Consider the following 15,652-nt stretch of genomic DNA (forward strand, 5'->3'; position numbering starts at 1 on the left):
GTGCTTTATAGAAGGTGAAATGGCTGCAGGGCTTGGAGACTTTTGTCTGCACAGTCCCAAAGATGGCGACTTTAGAGATATTTCCAGAGGAGGAAAAAGGCCTTGTATCGTATCTCCCTGGGGAGAAGTGTGCTTAATCATTGTGCTATCTCTAGGGAAAAATAAAACTCAACTGAACTTGATCAAAACATGTCCTGTTGAGGAGTTTAAATGTGCTCCCCCCAAATTATGTGAATAGAAAATGGACTTTATTTTTTTAATTAAATTGAGATTACTCAACATTGCACATGGCATGTTAAGTTCAAAATTCTTTTTGAACGTATTAAAACTATATAAAGAAAATTACTCCATGTCATTAAACAAAACTGAGAAGAGAGGTAAATAGTAGCTGTCTAGCATGCATGCGCTGTTGGGACAGGTTGATAATTTTGTTTGGAGCTCCCAAATAAATATGAGTAGACTGCCCCTGTCAGTTATATTCTGAACTCATCCCCTGTATGGGCTCAATCCTCATAGCAGTCCTATGAGGTAAAATAGATTACCATCTTCTTTTTACAGCTGAGGAAATGGAGGTGGTGAGCTGAGAAATCACTTGCCTGAGGTTACAGATGAGCAGGGGCAGATCTGGTTTAAAACCACTTTGGATTCACACTCTATGATCCCACCTGCACAGTCTTCTGCATCTCAAATCCAGCTCCAGAATGTTGCAGGTTCTTTGCATGTTCTGTTCATATCTCCTTAGAGCCCACGGTTCCTATAGAGTCTGACAGGCCCTTACTGCCCAAGGACCCTCTGATCCCAGATATTTACTTGATGCATATAGGCTGGTGGACACTTGTAGTCCTAGTACTTGGGTGGCTAAGGAGGATAGCAGGTTCGCCACCTGCCTTAGCTACTTATGAGGCCCTCCACAACTTAATGAGACTCTGTTTCAAAATAAAGAATAAAAAAAATCAGGCTGAGGATGTAGCTCAGAGGCAGAATGTCCCTGGGTTCAATCACCAGTGCTGCAAAACATAAAAATAAATAAACACCCACCAGCCCTGCAGCTCTCAACCCAACCCCCCATTTGAAAAGGATACATTTTGGCTTGAGACAGGCTCTCTGCTGCCTCTCAGAGGCCCCAGCAGATAAGCCCACAGTGGTAATTTGGTCTTGAATGCACTATCTGCTTGGGGCTTCCTTCCCTTCTCTATCTCACTCTACCTTTTCCACACTAGTGTTTCCTGGAATCTTTTCCCAAATAAAATGTTTGCCATCAAAACCCTAATCTCAGGGGCTATGTCTGGTAGGACTCAGCTTAAGATGTGGATTTTGTCGTTGAAAAATTATGAGTGCTAAGTTAAGCATTGGTAAATGCAAGTTCTGTCCTAAAACTGACTCTATTTCTTTCTACCATACTGAACTGATAAGCAAAAGAAAAAAAAATCAATCTGTGAGAAATATCAAGTTTACTAAATTATTTGAAACAACTCTGGGTAATTGGAAAAGTTAATTTATTTCTAAGGTATTATACTTGAGTGAATGGATTTGGAAAATTGTTCAGCATAAATTTGGCTTTCAATGACCTTTAGAAAAACACATCAAATGTTGCATAACTATCCCAGGGTTCTCAAATTATTTCCAGGTCTTGACCTAAAAGGTAATAACAAAAATAAATAGAATGTTGAAAATATTAAGATCAAAGTAAAAACTGCCACAGTTCATTACAACTATTTCAATACATTTAAAAGTATCTTAGATGCTGAGAAAAGGCTTTTTCCTCATAAACTATGTTATTATATTTAATCATATTTCTATTTTGCCCTAAAGACATCTAAATTTTTTTCATTTATTGTCAAATTCCATGTGAGTCATTTTTTTGCATTCTTATTTTTAGCCTTGTCTTTCCACTTATTTTCAATTAGAGACTACACCAATAAAAAGTAAATTACTATGTTCAAGATAGGGTTTGAGCTGTGTATTATTATTATCATCTTTCAAAGCATCATAAAGTAGGGCATTTTTAAAGTAATTATTGAAAAGAAGGCCTCCCTTTTGGCCTATTTTCTAGGTAAGTTCCCCTGAGAGCCAGCATGAAGAAGCATATTTATTTTAAACCAATAGCCAGACATTTTTCCTAGCTCATTATTATACATTTCATAAATAATACAGCTATTTAATATTTAAATATTCTTCAAAGAATATTTAATAACATGTAAAATTGTCCATAATATAATGCTATATGGAAAAAAGCAAGCTATATACATCGCATTTCTCATATATGTAAATATGTATATTATATATGTACAGACAGACACTTTTGTAAAACTGAAAAATGTTTCAAAATATTAATAGTGGGACTTCTGGGAATATGGTGACTGAGAAAAGCAGTGTTTATGAGTCCTGCTGACAATTGATCTCCATTGCCTCAAAAACAGTGTTTTACATAGCCAGAAAATACTATCAGTAGAGAAATAAAAACTATAAATACAAGGGACAGAGAAAAAGAAGACTAAAAGAACAACCAGAGAACAGAAAAGAAACCTGCCCGCCTTGCAGCAGCAAGGGAGCCATCTTGCCTCACAGAATCAGACTCCAGAGATGAAAAGGAAAACAAGGAGCTTAAGTGAGCAGCTGCAGATCAGTGGGTTGTAATTCATCAGTTCTTCCTGCACAAAGACAGGCTAAAACTTCCAGCAGCCAAGCCCACCACACCCTCCAGGGATTCAGAGTGGAGCTCAAAACCAGAAAAGAAATGCACCAGCCTCATGGCTGAGGGCACTACAGCAGCACCATCTTGACAGCAGCGGCCGAGTTCACTATGCCCACCAGAAAGCTAGACCAGCATGCACCAAAATCGTAAGTGAAACTACGGCCCCTGCAGGAGAACTCCCAGTGCTGTGCCCCCAGGGATTCACACAGCTTTGATAAACTCCCTGGGTTTGAGATCTTGCAGTCCAACCCAGTGAAAGAATAGTGGTAGCAGAGATCACCACAACCTAGTCTCAGTTCCCTTGGGAAAACGCCCAGCCCGGTGCCCCCAGGGTCTCCCGCAGCTGTGACTAACTCTCTGGGTCTGAGACATTGTGATACAATCCAGTGAAGGAGTAGAGGTGGCTGAGATTACCACACAATTCACCATAGTCAAACTATGGAAACAGCCAAGATGTCCATTAACAGATGAATGGATTACAAAACTGTGGAATATATATTCTATGGAATTTTACTCACTCGTAAAAAAAACAAACACAATTACATCATTTACAGGGAAATGGATGAAAGTGGAGGACATTATATAAATGAGATTAGTCAGTCACAAAAAATAAGAAATTGGATGCTTTCCCTAATATGCGAAAGCTAAGGAGAAATGGGTCATAGGAGGAACTCTAGATGAAAAAGGAAATCCTATAGAGGAGCAAATAAGACAACCTAACTGAGGGGACAGAAGGGGTTAAGAAGGAAACTCTCTAAAGCACACAATATACGTAAACATATTGAAGTCAACCATTAATCCAATCATGGAAGGAGAGATGGGGAGGGAAGGGGATGGAGATTGGGTAGAGGTTAACTGGGTGATGTGTGCATGTATGTCTATACAAGTTTTTTACCCCATTATAATGTATGAATACAATGCACCAATAAAAAAATTTAAAAATAGGCCAGGTGTGGTAACACACGCTTATAATCCCCACACTTGGGAGGCTGAGATAGCAGGATCTCACAGGTTTGAAGCCAGCCTCAGCTACTTAGGGAGGCTCTCAGCAACTTAGTGAGACCCTGTTTCCAAATAAAATATAAAAAAATGGGTCTGGGACTATAGCCCAGAGGTAGAAAGCCTCTGGGTTCCATCCCCAATACTACCAAAAAAGCAAATTAATTGATTAAAAAAATAAAAATAAAACAATTAAAAAATTAGAAGAGGTACATATGCCTTAAAATTATTAAACTAAATAAGAAAAAAGGTACGGGTCTTATATGTCTCAATTCCAAATCTTCCTATAAAATTACAGCAATAAACAAGGCATGTTACTGTTATAAGAATATACATATATTTCGCCGGGCGTGGTGGCGCACGCTTGTAATCCCCACGCTTGGGAGGCGGAGACAGGAGGATCGCGCAGGTTCGAAGCCAGCCGCATGCGCTGGCTTAGGAGACCCTGTTTCTAAATAAAAATATAAAAAATAGGTCTGGGAGTGTAGCCCAGAGGTAGAAGGGCTTCCAGGAACCCCAGTACCACCAAAAAAAAAAAAAAAGAATATACATATATTTCAATGGATTAGAACTTAAATTTCAGAACAAACATATATCAATATGATAAAATTGAAATTTCATATATAAACCATATATGTATGGTAAATATTCTTTCTGTGTCTGTGCTACTGGAGATTGAACCCAGGGGCATTCTACCTCCAAGATAGATTCCCAGGCCTTTTTAATTTTCTTTAAACAAGGTCTCACTAGGTTGATGAGAGCAGCATAACATTGGTGAGGCTCTTTGTGAACCTGTGATCCTCTTGTCTCAGCCTCCCAGGTTCTGGGATTATAGGCATGTGCCACCATGCCCAGCTGATAAGTAAATATTCTACAAGGGTTCTTTTTTTTAATGTGTTTTTATTGGTGCATTATAGTCTCACACCATAATGTAAATCCTGTTGACAATGACACACATGCACACAGCACTTGTTCTAAGACCATTTACTAGGGGGCAGATTAGTTTTTTTAGTATATGGTTCTAGAACATGAATAACCACATGCAAAACAATGTTTTGGGCCTCTACCTCATACTATATAAAGAAGTTTTCTCAAAGTAATGAAAGATCTGCCTAAGAGTAAGAACTAAACCTATAAAACTCTCAGAAGGATGCATACCTATAATATAGTTTTATGACCTTTTATTAGGCTTATATTTTCATAGATATAACATCAAAAGCACAAGCAGCAAAAGTAAAAGATAAATTAAACTTAAAATTGAAAGCTTCTATACATCAATAAAATGAGAAGATAATCCAGGTAATGAGAGAAAAATCTATGCAAATCATAAGATCAGATAAGACACTACTTCAGATGTATAAAGAACACATATATCTCAAGAATAAGACAAATAACCCAATCAAAAATGGACAAATAATGTGAATAGATCTTTCTCCAAAGAAGTACAAATGGCTAATAAACACAGGAAAAGATGCTCATTAGGTATTAAGCAAAGAGAAATAGAAAAACACATGACATACTACATCCTACCAACTAGAATGGCTATCATTATCATCAACCAGAAAATTGACAATTATTGGCAGAGATGTGAAATTGAAATGCTCATTTATTACCGGTAGAAATGTAAAACAATGCAGTGTTCCAAAAAATTGTTAATTTCTCAAAAGTTAATGGTTTACTACATAGACCAACAATGATGCTTCTATGTATATACCAAAAAATTGGAAAATACATGTTTACACAAAAATTTGTGCATGAATGTTTATAGTAGCAATCTTGATAATAGTAAGAAAGTGGAAACATCTCCAAAAGTGCATCAAATTGATGGAAGAATAAATGAGATGTGGTAGATTCATGTAATAAACCATTATAACATAATAAAAAAGAATAAAGTACTGATATATGCTACAACATGGATGGCCCTTGAAAATATAGTCAGGGCAAGTAGCCAGTCACAGAAAGTTACTTGTATAATTCTATTTATAATAAACTTCCAGAATAAGCACATCTAAAGAGATATAAAATAGTGGCCAAGGTGGCAGAATTAGAAAGTTTAGAGTTTCTTTGAGGAGTGATAGAAATATTCTAGAGTTAGGTAGTGGTGATGTTGCACACCATTGTGAATAACCTAAAAATTACTGAGTTGTGACTTAATTGTAAAAACTAAAAACAATTAAATGGTAAATTTCATGTCATGTGAATTTTATAACTTTTTAAATTACTGAAAAATATGTTTCAAAATGAAATTTAAATCAAATGTGTGCAGAACTTCTGAAACACCAGGGATCAGGTCTTGTATGTGACCAGATTTTGTAAAATTTCTTGTTCCAGAATCTGGTTCCTATCTCTGATTGACCACATGACATTGGTCAGAATATATATTGCTTTTAGGCCATTTTCTCTTCTATGAAATGGGATGCATTCTTGCCTCTCTCGGTTGTTATAAAGTCCCAATGTAATAGCCTTGGTCACCACAAGTCATAGCTATAATGAATTTGTATTGTTATCTCTTCTTAACCTTGAGTAGATTACCACTCTTTGAGGAGTGGACAGAATGTCTTAATAGAACATGTCTTGTCTGGGTCAAAAGGGGTAACATTTGAATTAATCTTAGAAGTTGAATCTGCCAATCACAGATCCAAGGAAAGAAAACCTTTTTTAAGCAAAAGGAAACATGTATTTAAAAAAATACGACCTCAGAAAATGGGACAGGTTTAATGTGCTTAGAAATCATTGTAATACAAATCACGGGAGAGAAAAATAATTCTGTACCAGGTCATGTTGGGTCTTTTGTATAAGGAGCCTGGACTTTGTCCTTGGAGCAATGGGGAGCCATTGGGCATATATAGGAGACACCTGTTGAGATCCTAAATAGATCTTAGGAAGGGATTTAGTGGCATTGTGGAGGATGAGCCCAAGTGGGGACAGATTGTAAGCAAGTATATCTGATAGGAGATGGTTGAAACATTTCAGGTGAGGAGTTTTTAGAATTTAACCTCAGGCAGGATAAAAGGAAGGATAAAAAGGAAGCTCTAAAAGGAAGAGCATTTTGAGTTAAGATTTAAAGTACTTGGTAATGGACAAGATGTGTAACGAAGCAGAAAAGGAACAAATGGCAGCTGCAGGGTTTCAGGTTTTGAAACATGGGAACCCAACCATGTTACTGGGTATTGTAGAGGAGCTGGCTTAGGGAGGAAGGCAAGTTCAATTGGAGATATATTTTTTTAAACTAATCACTGATCAATGGATTGTAAGAAACAAAACTCACTCAGATATATGCAAGTAAATAGGAATTTACTGTAAGAGGCATTCACATGAATATTTATGAGGTCAAAGAACATGTTTTTCATATTCAAAAATATCTCACACCTAGCAAAATTTCTGACATGAAATAAGTTGCCAAGTTATATTTGAGAAATGAATGATTAACCTCATTAAAAAGCAACAAATGCAATTCAGCAGAGTCTCACTGGCACTGAAAAATTTGCCGCCGCCCACTCCATCTCTCTCCCTAAGATCATACTTTGCTTTACTTCGCTTCTCTTTTTATATCTGCTCCTCTCCCTAGATTCTCCCTCTATACTGGTTTTCTCTGTTTACAGGAAAAAGGCCCCAGCCCCATACTACTTTGGGACCCACTGCCAAGGGATTAATTCATAGGCAAGAGAATCTGATTGGCCCAGCTTGGACCAGATAACCACTGTGGTCAAAGCAGTTATGGCTTGAGGGATGAGGACACATAGTGATCTATATGGTTACTCTTCATGGACTTTGAGAAGATGCAAAAATGTGATGCTGATAGAAAAGAGTGACCAGCATCCCTGGTATAAGGTTACAACCAAGCATCCAGGTACAGCTTAGAATCTGAGATCTTTGTATTAGACAGAAAGTCTGTAGGTCTTGGAGTCATTAGCAAACAGATGTGTTCAGAGAATTGGTTTAGATGAGACAACCTGAGGAATGGTGCACATAGGTAGAAGTGATGAAAACAAAGATACAGAAAATAGGCAGGGAGAGAAATAATGAATTAGGAAAGTCTTTGTGAGAGAAATATGAGGAAAATAACGTGATATGGGCCAGATTTGAAGGAAGGAGAGAATATTTTTAAAAATAGAGAACAGTTTTATTTTTAAAAAATATTTGTTGATAGTTTCACAAGCCTTCAAATTAAGGGGAAAGTTGAATCTAGTGTTTCTGAATGTCAGCCAGACATTTGACAAAGTCTTTCATGACATCATTTGGGATAAGATAGAAAAATAAGGACTGAATGGAGTTCAGATGAAAGGGTGATCAATTAGACAAATGAAGAATCCCAAAGGTATGCAGGTTAATGGACTGGCATCCACCAACAAAGGCTCTAATGTGAGCTAAAATGCTGTAGTATAGTTTGTCTTTGTGAACATTTTATAAACAATAAGGATGTAAACAAAGATGACTTATTTATCCAGTTTGTGAACTGCATGCAGCTGGGAAAGATAGCAAGAAACTTGGGTGGTGTTGAGCTTCCCACATGAATACAAGAAGGGGAGGGGAGCAATGGCTGTTCTTATAAGCCCTCAATAAATATTATTTTGGGTAATTGGTGAAAGATCATTGAGGTTAGAAAAACTGCATCGTGTTTGCAGGAGGAGAGGAAAAAGGAACAAGGGAACCATATGGAGCGGTAGCAGGGATGGGAGAGAATGCTGGACATAGCGAAGGGTCAGAAGATGTCAGTCCCACAACACACCACTTTGGCATCAGGATTGTTTAGAGCAGAAGGCATCTAAGAATTAACAGATGCAAGAATTCCCTGCCCTCCACTTATCTGCTTAAAGTCAGGACATAAAACTTTCCTTTGAGAAGGTGCCCATTGCACCACCTGGAAGATCATTGGAGATGGAGAGCTGGCTCTAAGATGAGTTTTCATAATCAGACCCTACTAAAATATCCTTTATCTCCCATTAATTTCCAAATAGATTTCCCAGTCACTTCCCTGTGTTTCATTATCCTGTGAAACCCAAACTTTCCATCCTTTGTTAAAAATAGTAGATGAGCCCCCAAGTCTAACCATTACTTTGAGTTTTCTGTGAACACCTATGCATATAATTATTAATAGAATTGTGTGTCTTTTCTCCTCTTAATCTGTCTTTTGTTAATTTAATCCACAGGCCCCCAGTAACTAAACCTAAGAGGGTTGAGGAAAGGAATTTTGTGACAATAATAGGTTCCTAAAGAGGTGGGAAGAGAAGCCGGGCGTGGTGGCGCACGCTTGTAATCCCTGCTCTTGGGAGGTGGAGACAGGAGGATCACACAGGTTCGAAGCCAGCCATGCTGGCTTAAGAGACCCTGTTTCCAAATAAAAAAAAATTTTTTAAAGGGTCTGGGAGTGTAGCCCGGAGGTAGAAGGGTTTCCAGGAACCCCAGTACCACCAAAAAAAAAAAAAAAAAAAGAGGTGGGAAGAGATGGACTAAAGGAGCACAAGCATTTTATGAAAGGTGTAACATTACATCCTCTGAACGAGGAGACAGTTGCCATAGATGCATACTAATATAACTATTTATAGAGAAAATGCTGAGAAGGAGAAGAAAGTTATGCCTGATAGGGCTCATTTCCTTTATGAAAAGCCTGAATGCAACCCTTCCTTCTTACCCATTCTCACTATCCTTGAACCAAATGAGCCATAAAACCTGGGCTTTGTGTTTCCTCTCTGTCAAATTCTGAGTTATGCATGATGGGGTCCCACGAGGCCTGGCACTTGATCTATTAGATTGGAGTTAAAGAAGTTTAGAAACTCCTTTATGACAAAAGAAGCCTCATTTCCAGCACTTGCCATCTACTTTGGGACTCAATTTTCTGTTTTCTTTACCTTTATTCTCTGCCTTTAAGATGGATTATTTCTCATAAGGGTCTTTATTCTCTGGGGTAAGAGAGTCCTGCCAGCCCTCTCTATCAGCTGTGCAGACATGTCCACACCTGCAGAGATCCCAAGGCAAAACCAGAAACAACAAAGCCTGGCCTTAAGCTGTGTCTCTCGCTGTGCAAATTAATTAAACTGTTTCACGGCATACACCTGCATTTCCACTCACTGAGAGGTGAGTCGGAAAGTCAAGTCCACAAAAGATGCTAACAAGAACTGCTAAGTATGATGCAGCAACTGAGAAAATACGTGCTATACTCCGCATTCAGCTTGCCTAAGAGTCATGACTCACGAAAACATATGAGCCAGGAACGTAGTCTGTGTATACACATCTTTATGGCAGGACTTAAAAATCTAACTCAAACTGATTTTAAATTCATGAAGAAAATGTAGTTTTATTTTGGGGGGAGATACTGGGGATGGAACCCAGGGGCATTCTACCTCCAAGCTATACCCCCAGCCCTACTTTTTAATTATTTAATTTGAAACAGGATCTCACTGAGTTGAAAAGGGCCTCACTAAGTAGCTGAGGCTGTCCTTGAACCTACGATCCTCCTGTCTCAGCCTTCGAAATGCTGGGATTACAAGCATGCGCCACCACACCTGGCTGGTTTTATTATTTTTACCTCTGATTTAATCTTGGAGGGTGGTCAGTTTGGGTCCAATCTAGTAAACCCTGGTCTAGTTCAAGAATTCAAGATAGACATTAATAACTGAGTCTCTAGTTAATGTTCAGTCTTTCATATCATCCCTCATTGCTTGTCTTTCTCTAAGAGAGCACATGACTCCAGAGGGTGACCCTAGAATGTGATCTCATGGTGAGTTATAGGGGGAGACAGAGCCCTCTGATCCACACAGTGTCTTCTAGATCTGTGTTTCTAAAACTTGAATGTGACATGACTTCCCTATGCATTTTGTCGTAGTGCAGATTCTGATTCAGTAAGTCTGAGGTGGCACCCAGGATTCTTCATATTGAACAAGATCACAGGTGAGAGGCTGTAAACACTTGTGGGTTTCTGCTGTCATATGTCGGCTTAGCTTCTAGGCCGATGGCCTTTGGAAGTGACATGCTGATCCTCGTTGCATGCCGGGGGCTCTTTGACTGTATGCAGTTCTGGTCCCCTGGTCCTCACAAGGTTTGTGTGCTGGAGTACAGGGTAGTGCCTGGGTGTGAGGCCTCAAAGCACAAACGGCAGCTTCCCTCGCACCCCTTCCACAGCTCTCAGGCCATGTCCTGTGCCATCTTGGAGGAGGTGACATGTGGGATTTCTTTGGGCTTATAGCTTTCCTCCAGATCCATGTAGAATGCCATTCACCCAATCCCCTAGGATATTCTTATATCTAACTGCATGTTTCTGAGGTCTCCTGTCAGAGTGCATCTTTTAAAAGGTGGAACTGAGAAGTACAATGTACCTCCTGCTGGCTCTACTTCCCTCTCTCCCTGCTGCAGACTACCTGAGTGAGAACGAGTACACTTTCTGTTTCCTCTAGGTTTTGTCTCAAGTTAGGCCTTCCTACTATGGACTCAGTGTGTTCCTCCAAGATTCATATGTTGAAGCCTTAATCCCTAATGGAATGGTGGTTCCATCAGCATTCTCCTGTTGTGACCCCAAATACCTGACAACCACAACTCAGAGCAATGTAGATTTATTTGCTCACAGCTCTGGAGGTTTCTGTCCATGTTTCGCCAGGTTAGGTCCATAAAACTCAGGGCTTGGCAGCACAAAGCAAAAAAAGAAGAGGAAGGAATAAGGGACAGGGACGTGGGTCATCCCCGAGGCCACACCCCTGGTGATGTCCTCCATCCACACGCTGCCTGCCTGCCTTACTCACCACCTATAAGTCCACAAATTTATCAATGGATTTACCCACTGATGCGATCAGAACCCTCGTGATTCAATTATTTCACCTCTGAACAGTTTTAAATTGCCAATACATGAGCTTTTCCAGAGAAACATTTTTTAACTAAACTACAACAGATAGTATTTAGAGGTGAGACTTTTGAGAGGTTAGTGGACTTGGATGAGACCATGAGGGTAGAACCCCATGATGAGATTGGTGTCCTTGTAAAAACCAGAAGAGATCATACCACTCTCTCTCTCTCTTCTTTCTCTCTGCCCTGTGAGGATATAGCAAAAAGGCAGCCTTTGTAAGCTAGGAGGAAGGGCCCTTACCATGAACCTGAGCACACTGGCATCCTGACCTCAGGCATCCACCCTCTAGAACTATTAGAAATAAATGTCTTGGTGTTTGAGCCACCCAGTCCATGAGATTTGGTATGGCAGCATGAGTAAAGTAGGATATTTGCTAAGCCTAATTGGTTTACTCTGCCATATATATGTGTGTGTATGTATGTATATATATATATATATATATATATATATATATATATATATATATATCTTATATAGTGTGTGTAGAGCCATACTAGTGCTATAGCTCTTAAGTGTTGGTTTATGTAGCCCATTTCTTTCTTATGACTTAAGTATAACATTGCAATTACTACATCTCATATTCTCACTCTCCCACTCTTAAAAATTCTGACTTTTCCTGGAGACTCAGCTCTCCAGTACAATGTTCTTTGACATATGATACTAACAGTAGAAGTGTGACAATTCCAGAGTCTTAGGCAAATGACTCAACATCCTCTTCCAGAATGAACCTTGGTTGAATACAGAGAACTTCTATTCTGCCTGGGTTAGACTTGTGAAACTAAATTTAACAGCTTAGTGGTATTTGTTGCTGTTGTTGTTGTTGTTGATGATGATGATGATGATGATGATAAAAAGAAAATTTTCTGTGGTTAATGACTTTTCCTGTTTAAAAAAAATATTGAGTAGTGATTATCTGGGGCCCTCTGGTTTCCACAAGGTCAAGTTTAACTTATCATGGAATATAAGCCTTTTCTTCTTGTCTGGAATGTTCTTTCTCCACTTTTTTGTCTTGAAAATTGATATTAGTCTTTAAAACCCAACTGCAATGTCCCTGACCTATACAGCACTCCCAGAGTCCTCTTCCACTGAGGTAGACTTGAGTTATTTTTGTGCCATCATTCTGTCTTGTTAACATCTCCTCTCTCATGCCATTCACAGCAAATCATCAGTAGTTGCCACCACGACTGTCTCTCTAACAGAATTCTCTGGATCATTCACACTGGTCCACGATCTGGCACATGGTAGGTGATCAATACATTTTCACCAACTGGGTGAACCAACAAGTGTGTCTCAAGTGCCAGAGCCAAAGTTTCACTGCTAGGAAAGGAATGCTAGAATCCAACATTGCATGTGGCCTGGTGGCCCGCCTTTGCCCTGTGCCATGCAGCTCTGCACTTTTGGAATTTAAACTGAGGGAGTTTGTTTCCTCCCTGTGATACATCAGAGGGAATTGCCATGAGCCTTACATGTCTTCTCTGTCCTTTCTTTATCACCCTTCCTATAGTGAAGTACAAATCTACCAGAATTGTACCTGGTGTCGGTTTTAGAGTGAGTGTTAGCAAGAGAAAAGAGTAACTAGACCCAGACTCCTCAAAGCCTTCCTATAAGAACTGCTGCTACATCTTAGGTGTTTAGAAAGTGCTGAACATGATGGGAAGTCTTTCATTTAATCATCGCAATTTCCCTTAAGAGAAGCCTTATTTCACAAGTGGGCAAATAAAACTCATAAGAAATAATGCTAATTGCTCAAGGCTGCATGGTTTTTTAGTAGCAGCAGAGTTTGAATCCAAGCCTATCCAGAATCTATTTCCTTGAAATCATTAAATCCACCAGGAATAGTCTAGTAGGGAAAAAGGAGGATATATTAATTATGTATTCACATTTTCTAAAGGCGATAGACATCCATCTGACCAGCTTTAAGACCACCAGCCATCTCTGAATAAATTTTTTTCATATCTGGGTACTTTTGCACATTAAAAGTCCCATCTCCCAAAGATAGAAGTGAGGCATTTGCTCTTGAGAAAAAAAGACCAAATGCCTTTTACCATACACACCAGGACTGGCTCAATGAATAAATAAATGAAGCACATAGAAGTAGAAGCAGTATCAAATGGGCAGATTTCTACAACCCATTGTATTCCAGGAGCATGCATAGGGGTGCAACAGGGCCAGATGGCAGACTCCCAGAGAGAGATCCCAATCCTGGTCTATGGAATTTATGGGCTGTGTGATTAAGGAGCACTGGCCCCTTCTGTCTGGCAGTCAGGGATCAGGGTGCTGTAGGCATATGGCACAGCACATTTGCTTCAGTCTATCCTCAGCTTTCATGATTTTAAGGATACAGGGCTTCACCTAATATGATGAGGAAGCTGAAAATCGTGATTTGCAGTCATAGTTCTATTTAGCAAGCTATTAGTGTGAGCCCCAACATCCTAATTATTATTCAAGATAGAGGAAATACTGGTCCTTTCCTAAGACTCATGATTGGTGAGAATGATCTGACTTTAAGCCATAGCCTATTTCCATCAAACTGCAAGGGAGTTTGCCTCACTTTCCAGGAGGCAGCCTGCAGAGAACCATCAGGTACAAGTTGCCACATTTCTCTCTTTTTTCCAGCCTCCCTTGAAGAAAGGGCATAGGTGTGTAGCTTAGGCTCTGCCTGTCAGATGCATGTCAAGAAGTAGATGAGGACACAGGAACATTGAATCCATCTTGGAGTGATGCTTATAGGCTTCTGGTTTCTGGAAACAAACAGTGGTGGTGACTCCGGAGTCCAGGGACCAGCACCAGCAATGCCGGTGCTGTGTTGAGACAGACTGGTGGCAGTTTGAATATTTTTTTGTCTATATCTACTCCTTGAGGGCTGATTTGGCCCTCAAGGAACTTCTCTCATTTATCTAATAATCTGGAATATACTTACCTGCATCAACCGGCAGGAACAGTTTCTGTTGTTTACAACTTAAAAGTAGAGTAATAATCAGTCATCTCTTGTACCCAGCATCGTCCTGGGCACTACTGTACTCTTTATCTCAGAGTGAATTTTCACACAAAACCTACCAATGATGCAGTAATTTGTACTGCAAAAGAAAAATGTGGTCCAGTAGTGGTATTGAGATGAGGCTAGCACAGTCCAATGAGGAGCAATTGTAAGAGGTCATATTTGTCCAATTTGAACTTTGTCCCAAAAGTGTGACACACAGCACATTTCCTAGTTTATATGTATGTATGATGACTGACAGACACTTGGTTTCAGACCTAAGGTGCTCAGTAGCTTCTGCTCAGTAGCTTCCGCAGAACCTTGTGGAAGGTTCCCACGCATCCTTCTGCAAGCATCTCCTTTGCTTATTTGTCATTTGGTACTTGGGGATGGAACCCAGAGGCATTTTCTGATCTACACCCCCAGTCTTTTTTTTTTTTTTTCTCCTTCTCCTTCTTCTCCTTCTTCTCCTTCTTCTTCTTTTTTGGTGGTGGTACTGGGGTTCCTGGAAACCCTTCTAACTCCGGGCTACACTCCCAGACCTATTTTATACTTTTTTATTTGGAAACAGGGTCTCTTAAGCCAGCGCGGCTGGCTTCAAACCTGCACGATCCTCCTGTCTCTGCTTCCCAAGCGTGGGGATTACAAGCGTGCGTCACCATGCCTGGCTAGAAAATTTATTTTTTAAAAACATGAAAAATAATTGTTGATCATGACAGTAACTTGATCGATCATAGGGGGCCATGGCCATTATTTACAGAATGTCACACCTAAGTGACAAAATAAAAACAGAAGAGTAGAAAGAGTTCGTTGTACTCACTTGAAGGGGCACATCAGCAGCTTTGAGAATACTTCTGCCAGGTCACAGTTCTCCCGGGAAAACACCCCACGGATGACATGGCTCCTTGGGCCTCAGTTTCCTCATCAGTTACTAGGAGGAAGGCTTACCGTGGACTCTCTCACGTTCTGTCAGTCTTGGACCATGAACGTGGGCTCTGTTGGCAATAAATTTCCCTTACTCAGTCTAACTCCTACTCACCAAATGAGAAAAGTGGGTGATAATTAGATTCTTCCCAACCTTCAAATTAGATACTTCAAAAGAATAATAATAGCATGGGATGTATAACAAGGCATTTTACTGAATATT

Source organism: Muscardinus avellanarius, assembly GCF_963383645.1.
Source record: "Muscardinus avellanarius genome assembly, chromosome: 13".
Taxonomy (NCBI): domain Eukaryota; kingdom Metazoa; phylum Chordata; class Mammalia; order Rodentia; family Gliridae; genus Muscardinus; species Muscardinus avellanarius.